The sequence below is a fragment of the Astatotilapia calliptera genome, chromosome 12 (assembly GCF_900246225.1).
Source record: "Astatotilapia calliptera chromosome 12, fAstCal1.2, whole genome shotgun sequence".
NCBI classification, from domain to species: Eukaryota; Metazoa; Chordata; class Actinopteri; order Cichliformes; family Cichlidae; genus Astatotilapia; species Astatotilapia calliptera.
The window spans coordinates 15,937,828-15,953,881 of NC_039313.1; positions in this window are offsets into that span (position 1 = coordinate 15,937,828).

Sequence of the window (16,054 nt, forward strand, 5' to 3'; positions counted from 1 at the left end):
AAAGAAATGTAGCGCTTGTCCTGTGCTGAATCTGTAATCGACATGTAGAATTTAGTCCTCATTGCGATCATGTACCTCAGAACTTATGTTGTATTGAAGCCACTAGATGGCAGCACACACCAGCTGCTCAAATGTTTCAAGTTGCTTCTCGCCTGACTGAAAAAGGAGATCACTAAAACAATGATGATTTTATATAATGGTGGAAAAACTGAATTTCTTACCTCCATATTCTAGTGCGCTTCAGAAACACTGACACTGTGTAAAGGCAATTTCTTCAATACAAATCTAAGTAATGTTAAGTCTTTATCGATTTTTTTGGTTAATATGGATAAGATAAGGAAATGAGCATGCGTACTCTGTTTATTTGGATACATTTCTATTTTACAAACCTTTTAAAGCGGTGAATTTCCAGTCAGATGTCGGATCAGGAAATAATTAGTTAATGGACAAACATCAGGAATAGTTTCCATTTGTGTCAGACTCATTTATTCTATTTTTTACCGAGCACATTAATGTATTTAGGTTCCACATTATCAGCCAAAGCCAAAACTGACTGAATCATTAGTTAATGAAACGTTTGTTATTGAAGTGAACATTTTCTGCTCTTCTGGCAGAAGCATTTATTGCAAATGCTGAAGCAAAGTTGGCAGTGAGGACACAAACAGGAAGTGGTACATATCTCTCTTCACTGCTTTCTCCAGAAATGGTCAGCATAGCTTAATGTACCTGTTTCCAATTAACTACATACTTGGCATCCAAATATTACTTTTATTTTTTTTGCATCGATACTTAGTCCAGATATTAAATCCAGATACCCTGTGGCAATCTGCATACTTCAAACTGCAATTCTGGTTTACTTTAGGTTTTGAAAACACATTCTGAGGAGCTTAAAATCTTTTTCTATGGTGTAATATCGCTCGCGATCCAGGATTTGTCAAACTGTCTCAAAGCTTTAGCGTTTACAGACTCAAAGGATCCTTCTAAAATAAAGATGTCTGTTTTTCTGATTCACTCTCCCTTGCTGCACATGTTGGTGTTGATTTATGATTTCACACACGCACATCTTTTTCCAGTTCTCATGTTGTTGTGAAACCGAAGCTGCATGTGTTGTTCCTGGTTTGTGGGTGTTTTAGTGAAAAACTTTAATGGTTCTGTAGCTGCTGAAAAAAGGAGGTGGCATCTGTGTGTGTTACTTTTGGACTTGTTGCTCTAATTCTGAGTGATGGCTAGTTCATTAAAAAAAAATCACAAATTAAAACAATGGTTTGTTGCAATCGCCCAAAAATTCGCCACCCTTTAACAGCACAGATGTCTGAAGTATCATCCACGGAATTTGGGGTGACGCCGAACCCTGAAACTCCACATCGTGTCAATACAGTAAAGTCAGAGGTGGGGTTTTTGTAGAAGGGAACGTTTGAAAACCTTCAGCACAGCAAGCGTGAGAGAAATGTTTTGGCAGATGTGATAAGAAGAGATGAGGTGATTGTGAGGGGCTCCATGGAGAGAGGGAATGAAAAATGTGATGGATAACTTCCACTGCTTGCAGAAACAATCCCAAACTGAGCGTGTGTGTGTGTGTGTGTGTTGGGTGGGGCGAGGTAGCGGAGAGAAAGTCACAGAGGCTTAATTCAACTAAACATGAAAGGCCTCGGTGTGTTTATCTGATCCCATACGGACAGGTGGCATCCATAAAAGCCATTTTACAGGACTCGTCTTAGCATGTGTGAGAGAATGAATGTCATGACTTGTGTATCTTTCTTCCCCTGGAGGGATGTACGCGGTGGCCCAAATGTGTGTGCGTATGACTCGGCGCGTGGGAATTTGCGTGCTTCTCTCTCTGCAAAAACCTGTGCTCTGTGTTTGTTTTCATGCTTCTTTATGCGTTGTGTGGCGCTTTCGTGAGTATGCGTGTGCATCCATGTTTACTCCTTTACTGGCTGTGGCTCTCAACCTGTGTCGACCTATTTTCTATCGTGGATTGTTGCAGTCAAAGATGCAAATCCCCCATGAATTCTTAATACACTGTATGCCCTGGCTCTCACACAGGGGAAGTCAATGTAACCTGGGTTGAGTGCTAAAGCTCAACATTGTCTGTCTCAGTGAGAGTGTGTTTGTGTCTAGCTCACAGGGCCTGTGATTTTGGGAGACATGTTAGAAGGATTGCATACGATGGTGTGGAAATACAAAGGTTATCCTGGTGTTTCCTATAGAAGGTGTGTGTTGTTACTTCGCAAGTCGTACAAGACTTCCAGCAGGTAATTCATCATACCAGAGACTTGGAGATGGAGCAGAGCACTGAGGTGTTAATGTGGAGTGTTATTAGGGGTTACTCTCATCCATCCGCCACTAGTATGATCTGTTCTACAGATGTGGGGAAATGGGTGCTGAGAAAAGGGGAAAAGAAAGAAAGAAGCATGCTCTGCCTTAAAACGCAGGCAAGCTCGCCCTTCTTTTCTTTCTCCCTGCTCCCTGTCAAAACACCATTGTTGTAGCTGAAATCTGTCTTCCTTAGACCTATATTATGACTAGCTCTGGCATTTTGATTTCTGTTCCAGCGGCTAATTGTCTCCAGATTTAGTAGACAAATCAACTTCTGCTATATATGTGTGGCAGACGCATGCAGTAGTGATGCAGAGGGGGAAGACAAACTTTACCTTCTATCTTCAGTTTCTAATAACAATAACACAACCAGTTTCAGAAATAATTACATGAGCTTTTGTTGGTGTGAAGTGTAGTGCGTGAGATATTTTCCTTTTACAAACTGCTTCTTTGAGCAGTTTTGTAATGTGCTTGAAATGCTGAAAGATATAAAGCAGGAGGGCCGTGGTTAAGATTAGTTTATTCTTAGCATCCTGGAGAATGATTAATGTCTTGTCTACGTGAATTTGAAATTAATTATAGATGGGAACTTACTGGCAGACACAGAAGTAATGTAGATTATGCTGCTTTGCGTACAAAATGTTTTTGGGCGGACAGGTGTGCTGCATTTTCATCTGGAGTGTAGTTTTCCAACTCTGGAAAACCTCTGGCCAATTTTTATTTGAAGTATTTCACTGTGCTGCTCCTAATTTGTCTGTGGTTTTTAACAAGATTTTTTTCATATTGTAGTTTCTATTGACTTGTATCCTTATTGCAAGTAATCACAGGGATGAAAATTATTTCCATCAAAGCACAGACACACACACGCACACATACACGCGCTGTCATGTTTTCATATCTTAGTGGGGACATGTAATTGTCTAATTGACGTAATGCTTTCCCTATCTGCTTACCCTAACCCTAAAAATCAAAAATGAATGCCTAACCCCGACCCTTAGTCTAAACCTAACCATAACCTAATTGTAACCCTGACACTAAAACCACATTTTGAGTCTCAAAAATGTTTTCAAACTCGTGGCGGCAGGCATTTTGTCCCCATAAGGGTATCGCAAGTATACAAAGTATCGACCAGAATAGTCTAAAGCAGGGATGTCAAACAGAAGGTCCAGGGGCCAGAATTGGCCCAACAAACACTCCAATCTGGTCCAGTGGACGGCTCTAGAAAATGTGCGTACAACTTTTCCTACGCCCTTTCTGGGATAGTGTACCAGTTAAACACATCACAAACCTCAAATCTTGAGCATGACAGTGAGAGAATGGCAATAGGATCCATCATATCAGTCCAAAAGATTCATTTTGGGATGCGGTGGAGTGGGAGATTAACATCACGGATGTGTGATGCGTGATGCCATCATATTAATATCTCTGAGGAATGTTTCATACTTGTTGAGTTTAGCTCTGCTTCTCAAACAGTGAAAACTGTTACATAATTTCTCTCTGCTGTTGTGCTGGAGGACTTTGGCAAGTCAGAGAAAATGACCCTGGTGATATCATATATTACACAGTAAAGCGTTAAGTTTGGAAGATGTGGGAATTTACCAGTCAGGGTGGATCTATTAAAAAGATGATGGGAACCGTAGATCCAGTGTTTTTGTAGGATGAGTCATTGTATGGATTAAAACAGTTTTGTGATTCAACTACATTTATGGAAATGCGACGCAATCTTGCTGCTGTACCTGATTAACAAAACCTTTAACTAAACTTGCTCTTCAACAGTGACGAAGTCTTTTATAGTTGGGTGAATGGTGGGTGGTGAGAGAGCTGTGTAGAGCAGCAGGGCTTCACTCAGCCTGTCATGATAGGAGGAGACGGCTCCATGTGCACGTGTGAGGGCGCTTCCTTCTTGTTACGGTTCTCTTGACGACAGCGTGGCGACAATACGGCAGCTTCCTGTGTGACTTGACTGTGTGACGACAGATCCCCGTGTGTTCAGCCTCAGTGTGAAGTGCTACAATCAGGATATCTTTCGTTGTATAATAGATTCAGTGAGTGACCAGCTTAGACGCAGCAGGTTTTTCCATTTAAGCTCGCTCATTATTCGACGTAGCCGGTCCTCAAATGTTTTCCTTTCGTGTCACAGCCATTTATCTACAGTGTCCACAGTATGGAAGCTCCACCGCAGATTTATCTACAAAAATAAGGCAGAAAATGTTTCCCACAGTGATGCCAGAGTCATGCAGAGGAAAGAGAAGAACAGCTGCAAACCTTCGTGAACTTCACACCAAGTGCTGTTCTGCGTATCAGGATGTTAGGTCGTGTACTAAACATGATAGGATACAACATCATGTGTGTGTTTTCAACTTTTTCTGACTGTAGGTCTGGATGTTTTTAGTCAAAGCATAAGGCATACATAAAGCTTCTAGAGATTAAACAAAAAAAATCAAAGAAGAGCAGGTGACACTTAGATATTCTGACTCTGGTGGTCAATGATATTCTGTGATTTCTGTGGGTCTACTGGGTCTGCTTAGGTCTGAGTGACACAAATGTCATCTTAAGTGAGGCTATATCCTTCTTAATTTGCATTTTTATAGAAAACTACAACAGGAATAACTAGTTGGTTATGTGATATTGGTCATTTTCAACAAAGTGAATACCTCTCGCTCAGAAGCATGAATGCAAAAACTCAAAAAAGCCTTCCATAAAATCAGAATTTGGACAGTCTCTTCTCAACTACGGTAAAAAACAGGAATTAAAATTATTTTTTGGCTTTACTTGAAGAAGCCAGTGGTTTTTTCCTGTCAGTGTGTGATGGAGTTGTTTTTTAGACCCTCGCTGCTGTTCTGTATGCCAGAATCAATGTTTTGTTTTCTCTTCTTGTACTATCATCTGAATATTTGCCTGCGTCGTAGTGACGTAAACCACTTTACTTCAAGGTACAGGGATAAAAAAGGGCTTTTACTGCATCTTTTCATCCACTATTTACACACTATGTGTGTGTATATGTATATATATCTGTAAATATATCTCTTGGTGTGTTACTGGGATTATACAACCAAGTACAACAAATTGTAAGGAAGGATTTGTAAGGATTTAGGAAGTTGTTGTTGAATTGGCATTCTCAAAATAAAGCCATTTTACCATTGCCATTACTGTATCATGCAACCAAAGCAAATCAAAGCATGAATAATCATGTCATCTGTTATATTCATATAGAGAAATGTATCGCTCATACAGACAGTTAGTCATCAGTCAGCGTGTGTCTCCGTTTGTGCGCGTGCCCATGATGAATGTCTGAGCGCTTGCATGTAGATTTTCATGTCAGAAGTTGACAGTGTGAGTGAATTACAGAGCGAGGGGGGCATGACAGATCAAATTTCCATCAGTTTTGTCTGACTCACTCAGGCCTGAATGGGGGTTATTAAGGCATTGTGAGGGGTCACAAGAAGGTCATTTGAGGCTATGAAAGGTTGTAAAGGGGCTGTGAGTCAGAGGTTTGAACTGCTGGCTCTCTGTGAGTCATTTTCTGGCTTAGTGGGATACATTTCAGGGTCCGCTCACCTCAGGGGGGAAACAGATGTCTGTTAGGGGATCAGAGGCTTATAAATACTTGTGTAGGTATTTTTGGGATCTCACACACTAATGTTTGGTTTGGATTTGATCACAAGTTCTGTTATTAACAGTAGTATTTTTGGTATTTTAAAAAAAAGTCTACTCTCCATTCATGTGCTAAAGTGCAGTTTGTGCTCTGCACAAGCACTTGTGTTTAACATGAAATGTATGCACAGCATTCAAATGTGCAAATAGGGTGATGTGAACATGTGATCATAATATTGTGAAGATATTTGAAACTATCCTTGTCTGCAAACTTTCTGCTACTAGTCAGTTTAGTAGAGGTTAACATTGTCATAAAAGGGTGACCATTAGGTCAAATATATATGAATATATATGTAATATGTACTTCATTTTAAATTTCATTTAAAAATGAATGCAAATGCAGTCCATATCGTTTTCTCTTTCCCTGATAAAGGACAAAATGAGGACACACTTGTGCAATGGCGGAAGAATGCTTGCTTGGTTGGGAAGCACATATTGTTTTAGCCTCGTGATGAGCAGTAGATTTATGTAGGCACATATGGTCCAGTGGTACTGTATGTCAACTTTTGGCATGCTCTGCTGTTGTTTTTTCCATGTGCTTCAAGCTTAGAGTGTGGTTGTGGCTTTTGTTAGAAGACAAGAGTACAGCTCATACATGTCTGTATTAGTATGTTAGCCATCCATTATCTTAGTGATGAGCAGTTTAAGAAGATCAGTGGGAGGACATTTCTGCACCTAATAAGAGTGCTGTTTCGGCCCTGACTTGGTTTTAGGGTTAAGGTTATGTCTAGGCCAGTCTAAGGCTGACATAAGGGGAAAAGGAATGCATTAGACCAATTAATTTCTTCCCAATTATAGCAACAAAAATGTGTATTTACAAGTGTATGTATGTATAAATCTTTCTGTTAAATATTAAATGCAACCTGTTTAATATGACAATGTCTCTACAAAGCAATCAAACACATGTTGCATTGATTTAGAAGGAAACTTCCCCTTCCTACCGTTGCATTTTGTAATTTTCCTTTACATGTTTCCAATAACTTTGAGCAAGCTGGGGACTTTTCAATGTGACTGATGCAAATTTGCAAATTTTTTGAAATAATCAACTTTTCTTGTTATTTACATGCAATATATTTATGTTAGCTCTGGGCTTTATACCCAAGGTTTTGTATTTTTTGGAGCTCCTTGTTATGGTATTGACAGCGTGTTTCATCTTTAGTTCTTTCTGCTTTTGTTTTCTGGTTTCCGTTAATGTTAGTATAGTTTTTATCTGGATCTGTTAATTAATTTAACCATCTTTGTATCCACCTGTGTCATGTTAAGTCTATATGTCTCTTTGTGATTCCTTGTTTAGTTGTTTCCTGTTTTATTTTGAAAGCAGTCGATTTATTAGGTTAATTGTCTTCTGCTGTCTTCTCACCTGTTTCCCTTCCGCTCCTTGTCTTGAGTGTATTATTGTCTGAGTCTCCTGGGGTTAGGGTTAGGGTTGTGGTTTGGACAATGATTTGGTTAACAATTAAAGGCGTTTGTAAGATTTTTAGTTTAAAATATTACAATCATTTTTAACAAATCATCAAAGACACCAATGCATTTTTATGTTTGGTAAATCTCTACTGAATTTGACACATTAGCCATTTAGGGTCCACGTGTACCAGTTTAGGTTACCTGAAGATGTGACTTAAAGCCATTATTGTCGGAAGAAGTGTAGCTGTCCAGAGCAAATTTTTCTACCATGATTCAAACTTCACTCAAAGACAGGAGGTCACTGACTAAAAACTGAAGTTTTAAAAAAGAAACATGGTTAACAAGAAAATCCACGAGCTGGAGTTTGTTTCATCCCAGCATTGTCCTGTTGCGATGCTTCAGCTTGGTTGCTCACTGAGGACTCAAAGCCTGGTCCCAGCGGTAAGCTGAGATTCAGCAGATCAGCAATTTGTCATGCAGCATTGTGTAACAGAATTCGCTGATAGTAGTCACAAGCAGTGCTTGATCTTGTGTCCAGATGCTGTACAAACTACAATAAAAGGCTAACCTAGAAAAAATTAAAATAGTTCAAGAAATATCCAGAAAGAAAACACAGTAACTTAGATTGTTACATTTGTTTTAACACTCATTAATTGTGTCAAATCAGTTTCCTATTAAGTATGATGCTTTGACAAAAATATTTAGCAGTTCTTATTCTGTGTTAGTGTATTACATTATTTTACTGAAGTAGAGTGGATTGCTTTCATAAAGGTTAATCCAAGATTAATGAAATGAACAATCCATCACCCATTACAGACACAAATAGACTGACTTCAGTGGCTAAATGGATTCATCTCTAGTTCTTTCTTTTTAAGCTGAACAAAAAATTAAATAATTTTTCCTTAATGCCCATTTAACAAATTGCAACAACTTATTATTCTTATTTAGAAATTATACCTGAGTTACAAAGGCTGAAAAAATCATACATCCTCACTGCAGATCTTTTGCATACCACTGAGGTGTTTATGGAGGAAACGAGAGGTTCCTCCCTTTAACATCAGGGATATACAGACACGGAGAGAAGTGTAATGTGGATTTACACTCACATACACAGGAGGCAGCGAAGACACCAGACCAGGTTTTGCATCTATTCTCAGGGCAATAAAAAGTACCAGAAAACAGAGGAACAGAGAGAAGAACTGGGAGGGTAAGCAGAGATGTGGGAGGTCGTGAAGGATGGAAGGATGGAGGGATAGTGAGAAGTGGGGAAGGGATAAAGGGAGGTCTGCTGCTTCCTCATGAGGGAGGATGAATGGTAAGTTGGGGGTCTGGTTTGCCTCCTGGGTTTTTAGACACGCACACACACACACACACACACACACACACACACACACACACACACACACACACACACACACACACACACACACACACACACACACACACACTAGTGTGTTTACAAAGGAGAGTATAACGGTTCCACTCTGTACCTCAGTGTAGCTTAGGTGCTCCAGGGCCACATGTGTAAACGATGAGAGGAATGCACCACTGATGTATTGACATCGTGTGTTATGGACATTTTGTAACATTCATAACCTTTATGACCCTGAAGGGAACAGCTGTAGCATGTTGTCATGTGACGTCTAAGTTCATGTTTTATTTTATGTGACACAGGGCGCCTCGTGGATGGAGGAAACAACATTAAAGGCCTGCAAATTTAATTATTTTGTAAAAAATATACACATGTATATCATGGTTGTTTAAAGTTAGCGTTTGATGTTGTTTTTCGTGATTCTCATCTTTACAGATTTAAACGGTTTTGAGCCAACCGCAAAATCAGATAAAGAAGTTATGAATGTGTTATTTGTCAATCTTGAACAATAAATCCAAATCTAAAAACACTGTATAAGTTGGGAAGGAGTTCACTTTCTGAACCTTAGAAACAGCAGTTGACTTTTTTATATAATATCATGTGATCTTCTGAAGAATCAAAACTTTCTAATGAAAGAAACAGATGTACTTGAAAATATATGTTTAATATACTGAACACAGTCAAGGTCAAGGGTTAAGACTGAACTGTAGACTGTATATCAAAGAGGGAAATAGCTATTGTGACATCAAGCACCCGCCCCATTTGAAGGCACGCTGAACATTTCGTGACAGTGTGGGGAGTCTGTGGTTGATATGCTTTTATTCCCATGTGAAGCACTTTGAAATAACTTCCTGTTTTAAAAAGTGCTATATAAATAAATTTTACTTACTACTATTTACAAAATTTTCTGCAGTTTTGCAACCGGACATGATGGTCAAGATTGGATCTGTCTATGAAACTAAGAAGCGCTCCATCTGCATTGGCTAATGACTTATGATTGACAGGTCACTAGCCAATGGGCATGCCCTATCTGACCCTAATAATGACCAAAACTTGCAAAATAAACTTCATCTTGCATTCAGCGTGACTTCCTACTAGCAACTGAGCCCATGGGGTCATCATGAAAGTGTTTATTGAGGTCACAGAGAACTAGAGCTGAGCACTGTTTTCCCATGAACTTCGATATAACTGGAAGTCTTTTTGCAGTGCCCCCTTCTGCCCATTAAAAAGAATGGAGGTTTTAAGGTACTTTCAAATGAGTGCCACTTTTCAGATGCAGAAGCACAGACAGCTGAAAAGACGGATGTAGATACCGTTGGTTTTTGAAGTCTCAAGAAGAGCCTTATCAGCGCCAACTTCATGAAGTCTGACCTTGAAATCGCATGCTCATTAACTTGTGACTGCTAAGTCATTATAACCCAGATAATGATCCTTTCTAAAACATAGTATGACCAATTTAAAAAATAGATGTAACATTTTATTCAGTATGGCCTGAAATTAGGGGCGGAGCCAAAAATTGCTGTAGGAATGTGTTTTTAGAGTCTAAGCCAGAGAACCGTCGTCTCATAGACTTCTATAAGACCTGAAATATTTTTGCACTAACAGGTACAGAAACCTGGTGACCATTTAAAAACTACACGTGTGAGGCACTTAAAGCATGGCTTAAGTCCACCTCCGTCTTTTATTTACAGTCTTTGGGGTCAACTTCTAATGGTTTCTTTAAGCATGTCGTCAAAATGTTAAAAATAGAAACTTGTCCTTCTATATTGCTGAAACTAATTTCTTTAATTGTCATGTATTCATCGTGGAACAGTAAAGCAGAGATTCAAAAGGCCCCGATGTTAAAACGCCCAACTTAACGGCAGCTGTAAACATGTTTTTTGCCTGGTGAAATAATTGGTTTTGGTCTTAATAGCTTTGTGATTTTAGATACACAACTCACTCATTTAGATGGTGCTCGGGACCTGACCACGTGGTTTTCCACTAGCTTCTACTGATTTGGTACAGTGCTAAATTATTGCTACACTTTGTTAACCCAGGCAAGCTAAAATGAATGTAGATCCGAGCTCTACCTTCTTGCTGAAAAATGGACATGTCTGTCTCTGTGTTGTCTTCCCAAAAAATTCCAGTTTTAGAACAGGGGTCGGTGATTAATTAATTGTGTTACATCTAATCTTTTGAGGAGTTTATAGCATTTTATAAAGAAATTAAATTAATACTGACCAGAATAGATTTCAGCTTATTAGTGCGGCCCTCCACAACAGTCCCAGTTACTCATGTGACCCCTTGGGAAAATTAATTTCCCACTCCTGATTAAGAATACACATTTCACTGTAAGTAATTTCGAGCTGGTCAAAAAAAAAAAAATCAAATGTAACATCTTTGCTGGTGTGTATCTTTGGCAGTGGTCTGTCTGTCACATCAGCTCAGCAGCTGCCTCTTTGCTGGATGTAGTGTGTCACATCGGAGCAGACAGTTTCCACTCCAGCAGGGCTACTGTTTGCTCTGCCTGTGAGCTGTTTCTTACCCTTACACTCTAACAAATACCGACAAGAGAATCACGTCATTAAACAGCCTGTCTACAAATCTTCAGCTGTGCCTTCTCGAGGTGACAGCGTTCATTCAGAAAAGGGTTTGCGCACATGAGATCCCGAAAGCACTTCAGTGAAAGCAAAACGGAGAAGGTAAAATGTTGTAAAGGATTTGCTGAAATGTCTTTAGAAAAAGACTGTTAAGCTGGAGAACACAATAGCTCAGAGGGCTTAATGATTTATGGTCTTTGATCACAAATGTAATTGATTTCTTTCTTTATTTTTGTGGTTTCCTCGTATAGTCCACAGATAAGTATGTGTAAATGCCATCACCCCATCAGTAGCGCCTAACTGACCAAATATGAATTGCTCAATAAAATATGATGCATGAAAAACCTAAGGAGAGCATGTTTTCCTGTTTAATGATCCAATTTTCCCTTTAAAATATTACAAATGGTACTTAAAAAAAAAAAGAGAGCAAAATTATTTAACTAATATGCCAGAGATGTAGACACATGCACTTTGAGGCATAGATGCATGCACACACAGAGCAGGTGTAAAGGACATTCTCTGGTTACACCTGAATATTTAACTATCTGAACTAACACATTCTCACACAGCAACACGCAGGTGATAGTGTTGCATTCACACCTCTCATCACTTCATATTGCAGGGCATCAAGTCATGTTTAAAGCTATAATATTTGCTTAAGATCAAATGATTCAGACGTATAAAGACTATTAAATGAAATTAATATCTGTTTTTTTAATGCATTGTGCCACTGACGTTACAGAGTTAGAAGCTGGTGCTGTCTCCCTCTTGTTGGCAATTGGCTGAAACAGTGCATGTTCCATCTGCAGTTCACTGCAGTGATGACTGATAACACGTGTCTCAGTGTGTGTGGTAACAGTGATGAGTGGGGAGTCTGTGGTTGGTGGTCCAGACTGTAGGTTTGATGATAAGCCAACTGATGATCGGTGCAGTCCGGTTACAGCTCCAAGTTAATTCCCTGCGCCTCTGCTTTGTGTTTCAGCCAATCCAGTGATGCACAGCAGTGTTTAAACAGCACTGACAGGGTGGCAGGCCTGTTTCTTGTATCAGAAAAAAATACGAGTGATTTAGTTTTTTGATATACTTTGTACTGTCTATTTTGATATAGCAGAACTTTGGCACCAAAACTCCAGCCCTCTCTTCCTCCCTTTGTGTTTTCACTTGTGAAGCAAGAACTTCTCATTAAAAGACTCATGAAAGCTACTTTCATGAGTCTTCAGTGGCGAGTAAAAAAAAAGAAATCTTGGAGCTTCTTTTGATCTAAAACAACAGGGTGAGACAGCATCAGTATTGTGTTGTCATAATACATCCTGAATTGGTAGCTGTATTATTTTCATCTATGATGACTCGCCTTTCTCTTTCTGTGGTTGTCTTTGCAATTGTCTTGTCACGTAGCCTGAGTCATTCTGACAGATTCCAGAGCGGTGGCACAAAGAGCTTCTTTTAGTTTGACAGATTTCTCATGAAGACCCCAGACATGCTTCATCGAACCATGATTACATTCAGGTTATCATCTGTATCTTTTCTCATGCCAGCTAGCCCAATACTGACTAACAAGACTCTGCCCACAATTGCTTCCTCTTGTAAACAACAATAAACAAGATGAGGAGGGAATATGTGCTTCCAATTTCTTATAAAGTAAATCTTTAAGGAAATTGGAAGGTTTGAGGCTGAGATGCAAGATGTTTTTTGGTTTATTTACAGAAAAAAGCAATTTCAAAAAAATCAAAAACTACCAGGGTGAAAATTGTTAGCCCGCCTGATGCTAATAGTCTGTTGCATACCCTTTTTACTGGATAACAGCCTGCAGTTGTTTGCTATGGTTTCAACGAGTCTCACACACATCTCCTGAATAATCCCAGGCCATTCTTCTATTCTCCTCCAGATGTAATGGTCTTCTGACACGGACCTTTGTCTTTAGTTCATCCAACAGATTTTCAGTGGGAGTTAATTCAAGGCTTTGTGCAGGCCAATCAGTAACGTTCACTCTGGTCTTCTGAAGGTAATTCTTCACCAGCGTCTTGTTGGAAGAGGAAACAATGACCCAGGCCCAATTTTGCTGCTGACTGCTCTATTTTACATCCACCATTGTGTATCACAGTGTTTTAATATATTCACTGGTCATTTCATTAGGTATAAAATGATATAATGCTGGTACAGGGTTTGACACTCTTCCTATAAGCTAATCTTTAAGTGACCCACCCTGACTGGTAAGTTCCCAGACATGTAAAATCACCAGGATTTTTCTTAGAAGATAAGAAGTTTTCCAGACCAGAGAACAGTGATCAAGTAGGAAATAAGTGGTGCCTTAGTTTATAGTTAGTTATCACTTCTTAAGTTACAGCTTGTTAGTACTGGGTTGGACCTCCTTTTGCCTCCAGAGCTGCTTTAATTCTTCCCAGCATAGACTGCTATAGGATTATAGGCTTATAGGATATTAATTTATAAATCTGTCTTTTAATTTTTCAAAAATATATATGCATCTTCAAAACCCCACAATATATTATTTTGCAGTCATGTTTTAAGACATCATTAGGAGGTTGGATGGTCGAAATTTGCTTTGAAAAGTGGAAGCTAACCCAAATATAAAAATAAAAAGAATTTCTAAATTACAAAAATGGTCTTATTTGTCCAAATTTTCAAGCTCAGAGCCTCGGGGATTTTGCTCGCACTCACCCAGTGACTGGGTCTTTTGCTTTTTGTCAACAGAAGTAGTCTGGAGAAAAACTTCACATTTGGATATGCCAGGTTTCCCATGAGCCAGGATATTTTAATGTTTTTTACAGCAGTGAACAAATGGGTGAACAGTACAGAAAAGAGGTCTCATGTATGAAAACTATGTCAACACTTGTAGCTCTGCCAGCATTTAGCACCTGTTTGGAACACCGCCCCTTTAAGCATTAACACTTGTGTTGTATTACACTCGAGCGGAACATTATCCCTCATTACAAGCTCCTCTAACACCGTGAACAAAAGAACAGAACACTGGCCTGACTGTAATGACACTGCCTGCTAGGTGTCATTTGGCTCTAATGGTTTCCTCTGTTGTCTACGACTATAGCACTTGTTATTTATACTTTCCATAGTGCAGCTAGAACAGGTTGCTGTTGCCATCTTTCAGGGTTACATTTAATTGTGCACATTTTCTTCATATTGTCCATCAGACTATATTTTATTATAGTGTTTGGCAACCCGAATGGTAACTACTACAAATATTTATACACAAGGCTTTTTGAGTGCAACTTGTTCATGTGTGGCTTGGACACTAAAATAATTCAAAGTAGACATAATGACTGGAAAGTGACTCATTCTGTTTACTCATCAGATCTTAATATTGCATAACTGGCTTAGTAGAAAAATTACTAGTTGCCAGTTTTTTAAATATATGGTGATTTGTATACATTTGTTAGTTCAAAGGACAAATGGAGGGGACAAAAACGCCTTCATTACTTCACGATTTGACCTGTCGTCCTCATTTTGGGCTCCATAGTCTTATTTTTGTACTCTGTTACAGTAGCTTTGGTTAATTCACATTTAAGTAATCCTTACTTCTTCTATACTGGGCCTCGGTGCAGACTATCAGTTCATCCTGTCTGAAACAAGCTATTTTAGCTCGTCTTGCTTAAAGGGCACCTCTACTTTAACCCAACTTTGTTTCTGATTGGATGCCTCTTGCAAACAGAATGTTTGAACAGTAGACAGGTGCAGTTCACAGCGAGACCTATAACCATTATAAAGGACATCTCTTTGACATCTTGTCTCCAAAGCAAAACAGTGGAGCTACACATGTCTGCCTCTAAAATTCTAATCAAAGCAGCTCTGAGCATTTCTGCTGTAGGGCATGATTTTTCACACAGAATCACATAATGGTATTTATGGATGAATACGACACTTAAAAAATGAAAAAACTGAATCTGTAAGCTGGCGTATGCCCTGTAGCTTTTGAACGAGGTTGCACTGACCCAAAGTTCAGGAGAGGAAGGGCTGTGAAATGTGAGATAAGAGGAGTGGATCAGATAGCGGCCACACACATTAGTTAAACATCTCCCTTCTCATGTTCTCCAATCCCCACATCCTCGTCCTCATTACTGTCTTCTCTGGATATTTCCCAAATTTTTAATAGTCTTTCCTTTCTTTTCCAACATACACTTCAGCTCTAAGCTCGCTGCTTATTCTTCCATGCTATTTTGCTCGTGTTGTAAGATCTTTTGACACCCCCCGCCACTTTGATCCATCTTCTTTTCATCACTCCCTGTCAGTCCCACCTTCCTTTTATCCCTGTACTATAGGTATTGTACTATCTTGTCTCTCTTGTGTTTATTGTTTCTTCTCGTCATTTGATAACATCAGATTCTGTTCATCTTTTATTATTTCTTTAAGAACCAAGGCCCAATGCTCAATTACTCGTGTCTTAGGTAAAAAGGGACTAAAACAAGATTTATATGAAAGCATTCTGGGATCAAATTGCAAATCAGAATGTTTTTCTAAACTTTCTGAAGGTTGGACAGACTTAAAACAGTATGCTGTTGTCTTCTAAGCTCATTAACAAAGGAATGGGGTCATTTTTCTCCTTTTTTCATTACAGAATACAGTACACTGTAAAAATGCATTTATTAACATTAAAAATAAGACAATTTGAGCACACATACTCTAGAACGTATAGCTGCATGTTTGTTTTTGAGGTGAGCAATTTTGGTTTAATTCAGCTGAGAGGAGGAACGAG